We start from the raw sequence: 5,000 nt of genomic DNA, 5'->3' as shown, positions 1-5,000 counted from the left end.
GCCATCAGAATACAGATAATATATACAACCGTCCCTATACATGCTGAAAGACTCTGCACACAATGAGAACCACACGTCAGCCAGACACTCTTATCACACACTACTCTCTTATCACACACAATATCTAACCACCAGCATGGAAGAACATCCAGTGCATCCTCTCCGCCACATGACACAATCCACACTATCATTACCAGACCGGGAGGTCCACCCAGAAAACACAATATCCCACCCTTCCGACATCCGCACATTGCTCAGCTAAGCCACGAACACCCACACATGTCCTACACAGTGGTGCACCCAACATCACAATACTGCCTCCTGTCACAGCACACAAACAATGGCAGGAATGAAAGACACAGATCTGCCACAACCATGGAATCGGAGCGCCGCCTGTCATGAGCCAAAAGTGCATCCTGACGTGACAAATCGGATAATACCGCAGGCATCCAATTACGATAATCACTATCAACGAACCTGCCGCCCCCCCCCCCCAATACACCTTTCCCTACAACAATGTGTATCTGAACCTACGCTATATCGTACCTTAACCTAACCTATATCGTACCTTAACCTAACCTATATCGTACCTTAACCTAACCTATATCGTACCTTAACCTAACCTATATCGTACCTTAACCTAACCTATATCGTACCTTAACCTAACCTATATCGTACCTTAACCTAACCTATATCGTACCTTAACCTAACCTATATCGTACCTTAACCTAACCTATATCGTACCTTAACCTAACCTATATCGTACCTTAACCTAACCTATATCGTGCCTTAACCTAACCTATATCGTGCCTTAACCTAACCTATATCGTGCCTTAACCTAACCTATATCGTGCCTTAACCTAACCTATATCGTGCCTTAACCTAACCTATATCGTGCCTTAACCTAACCTATATCGTGCCTTAACCTAACCTATATCGTGCCTTAACCTAACCTAATTTGTGCCTTAACCTAACCTAATTTGTGCCTTAACCTAACCTAATTTGTGCCTTAACCTAACCTAATTTGTGCCTTAACCTAACCTAATTTGTGCCTTAACCTAACCTAATTTGTGCCTTAACCTAACCTAATTTGTGCCTTAACCTAACCTAATTTGTGCCTTAACCTAACCTAATTTGTGCCTTAACCTAACCTAATTTGTGCCGTAACCTAACCTAATTTGTGCCGTAACGTAACCCATGTTGTGCCGTAACGTAACCCATGTTGTGCCGTAACGTAACCCATGTTGTGCCGTAACGTAACCCATGTTGTGCCGTAACGTAACCCATGTTGTGCCGTAACGTAACCCATGTTGTGCCGTAACGTAACCCATGTTGTGCCTTAACCTAACCCATGTTGTGCCTTAACCTAACCCATGTTGTGCCTTAACCTAACCCATGTTGTGCCTTAACCTAACCCATGTTGTGCCTTAACCTAACCCACGTTGTGCCTTAACCTAACCTACGTTGTGCCTTAACCTAACCTACGTTGTGCCTTAACCTAACCCATGTTGTGCCTTAACCTAACCCATGTTGTGCCTTAACCTAACCCATGTTGTGCCTTAACCTAACCCATGTTGTGCCTTAACCTAACCCATGTTGTGCCTTAACCTAACCCATGGTGTGCCTTAACCTAACCCATGGTGTGCCTTAACCTAACCCATGTTGTGCCTTAACCTAACCCATGTTGTGCCTTAACCTAACCCACGTTGTGCCTTAACCTAACCCACGTTGTGCCTTAACCTAACCCACGTTGTGCCTTAACCTAACCCACGTTGTGCCTTAACCTAACCCACGTTGTGCCTTAACCTAACCTACGTTGTGCCTTAACCTAACCCATGTTGTGCCTTAACCTAACCCATGTTGTGCCTTAACCTAACCCATGTTGTGCCTTAACCTAACCCATGGTGTGCCTTAACCTAACCCATGGTGTGCCTTAACCTAACCCATGGTGTGCCTTAACCTAACCCATGGTGTGCCTTAACCTAACCCATGTTGTGCCTTAACCTAACCCATGTTGTGCCTTAACCTAACCCATGTTGTGCCTTAACCTAACCCATGTTGTGCCTTAACCTAACCCATGTTGTGCCTTAACCTAACCCATGTTGTGCCTTAACCTAACCCATGTTGTGCCTTAACCTAACCCATGTTGTGCCTTAACCTAACCCATGTTGTGCCTTAACCTAACCCATGTTGTGCCTTAACCTAACCCATGTTGTGCCTTAACCTAACCCATGTTGTGCCTTAACCTAACCCATGTTGTGCCTTAACCTAACCCATGTTGTGCCTTAACCTAACCCATGTTGTGCCTTAACCTAACCCATGTTGTGCCTTAACCTAACCCATGTTGTGCCTTAACCTAACCCATGTTGTGCCTTAACCTAACCCATGTTGTGCCTTAACCTAACCCATGTTGTGCCTTAACCTAACCCATGTTGTGCCTTAACCTAACCCATGTTGTGCCTTAACCTAACCCATGTTGTGCCTTAACCTAACCCATGTTGTGCCTTAACCTAACCCATGTTGTGCCTTAACCTAACCCATGTTGTGCCTTAACCTAACCCATGTTGTGCCTTAACCTAACCCATGTTGTGCCTTAACCTAACCCATGTTGTGCCTTAACCTAACCCATGTTGTGCCTTAACCTAACCCATGTTGTGCCTTAACCTAACCCATGTTGTGCCTTAACCTAACCCATGTTGTGCCTTAACCTAACCCATGTTGTGCCTTAACCTAACCCATGTTGTGCCTTAACCTAACCCATGTTGTGCCTTAACCTAACCCATGTTGTGCCTTAACCTAACCCATGTTGTGCCTTAACCTAACCCATGTTGTGCCTTAACGTAACCCATGTTGTGCCTTAACGTAACCCATGTTGTGCCTTAACCTAACCTATAATGTGCCTTAACCTAACCTAAAGTGCGCCGTAACCTAAACTATATTGCGCCTTAACCTGACGCACGTTGTCGCTGAACCTGCTCTGTAATTGTTATGCAACCCGTTAAAGTAGTGTAGTGTTGCCTAACCGCAACCCTCGCAATATAGTTCGCTACTCGCACTGCCCGGTCCCCTGTGTATCGCGTCATGTTAAACACCTTGCAGGTGTTGCTGACTTTCCACATGCTCCTGCTATACACTGTAGTGTGGATAGCAGCAGGACGTACATGCCCCCCCCCCTTCCCCCCTGCCTTCGCAAGCTGGTCGGTGAGAAGTTTGCATGTTCAATGCCCTTCGCATGCCGACGTACTCAGCCTACGTTGTGGTACGGCCTGTCACCTGTCCGCCGATGTACGCAAAACCCACAAACTGTACTGCACATTGCTCCGTATGTACTGAATGATACATCGTGGCCCATGTGACCGTATGACGACAGCGCCTAGCAACGGCGGACCATACAGTCCAAATATTGTGCACGCAGCTACGTGTCGTCTCCCTATAAGAGCTGGATTGCAGTGTGGTACGCCATACAGACGTGTGGGAGGAACGGACGCCCTGGATGGCGATCAGCATGAGCAGTCTGTTGATGTAGTGGAGCGTGTATTCGGACGTAGTCGTCTCTTCTCACACACCGTGATAGCATGTTGCACCGCGTTCCACATCTGCGACATGCTGCAGAGGCGGGCTGACAGTCGTTCGCGCAATGGACACCGCATACGTACGGGGTCTACCTTCCACGTGTTCTCTAGGCGTGCACATGTTGTTGCGTCTATGTGGGCAGACGTAGTGTGTTGTGACACCTGACACAGGCATGCAATACTCGTTGCAAATGGCGATGGACGTGTACGTTTGCTGGTGACGTTACGCAAATGAACAACCGGTAACCCGTTGTGGTGCGGTTGTTCTCGCTAGAGGTGAATCAGTGTTGGCGACGATCGGTCGAGCTATTAACCGGTTGTTTCAGGGATACCCACCATGCCCACGAACGTGAAAGGGGACCCACCATGCCCACGAACGTGAAAGGGGATCTGGGTGTGAGGCGATACGCGGCGGTGGCTGGGTGGGACCGTCCCCGGCCGGTGAGGGGGGGCCGCCCGGCGTGCTGGCAGCGCGGTGCGTGGGCGCACGCGCTACAGCCGGCTGGTGGGGGCGGCCGGTGGCAGGCGCGCCGGCCGACGGACGCGGCAGGCGGCGCAGCTGCGCGCCGGCGCCCCCTGCTCGCGGCGCCTTGCGGCCAAAGTAGGTCCTCGCGGGCCCGGTGCGAAGCGCGGTGGCCATCTGCAGTGTGCTGGTCCGATTGAGGACTTTGTGCGCTGAGGATGCGCCGCCGCCCGGCGCTCGGCGCCGCGACGCCGTCTGCTGCTCGGTCGCCCCAGCGGTTCTCGCAGGTGGTTTGTATCGCAGCTGTGCGGACGTGTTGGCGCGTGCGCTGTGCTGGGAGAGTTCGCTTCGGCACCCAAGTAGGGCTTTTGTCCTTCTGTGGCGCTGGCGTTGGAGCTGCCGGTCACCGTAGGTGGCGCGTGTTGTCTCCCGCCGGCAATGCCACGACAGCACGCTCCCGGGCCTCTGTCGGCAGCGGCAAGCTCAGTTGGGAGCACGGGTGGTCGCACCTAAAGCGTCTACTCGCCTAACTCCGGGCGATTGCGCCTCTCTCGAACCCGACCAAGTACTTAGGACGGCGCTGCGCGCCGCCGGGACCTGAGAGGGTTTCGAGGTGTGTTGTGCAGGGGAGCTCAGCCTCCTCCTGTTTGCAGAATAATTGAGCGGACGCTTGCGTGTTCGCGCGGGCCCCCGGGACACACTCCCGGGCGGCCGGCTGCTCAGCTCTAGTTGACGCAGCTCCCTGGTTGATCCTGCCAGTAGTCATATGCTTGTCTCAAAGATTAAGCCATGCATGTCTCAGTACAAGCCGCATTAAGGTGAAACCGCGAATGGCTCATTAAATCAGTTATGGTTCCTTAGATCGTACCCACGTTACTTGGATAACTGTGGTAATTCTAGAGCTAATACATGCAAACAGAGTCCCGACCAGAGATGGAAGGGACGCTTTTATTAGATCAAAACCA

General features: G+C 50.9%; 1 non-coding gene across 1 annotated transcript in view; it reads left to right on the top strand.

Moving 5' to 3' along the window:
• Positions 1-4,774: 4,774 nt before the first annotated feature.
• LOC126436282 (small subunit ribosomal RNA) overlaps positions 4,775-5,000 on the top strand; it is a 1,909-nt gene continuing 1,683 nt past the window's right edge. The window contains exon 1 of the ribosomal RNA XR_007580559.1: positions 4,775-5,000. This exon is cut by the window's right edge and continues 1,683 nt beyond it. This is a non-coding gene — a ribosomal RNA (small subunit ribosomal RNA).

Source organism: Schistocerca serialis, unplaced genomic scaffold (genome assembly GCF_023864345.2).
Source record: "Schistocerca serialis cubense isolate TAMUIC-IGC-003099 unplaced genomic scaffold, iqSchSeri2.2 HiC_scaffold_1234, whole genome shotgun sequence".
Lineage (NCBI taxonomy): Eukaryota > Metazoa > Arthropoda > Insecta > Orthoptera > Acrididae > Schistocerca > Schistocerca serialis.
Note: the sequence above shows the minus strand (reverse complement) of the source record. Positions and strands in the feature narration are given on the sequence as shown.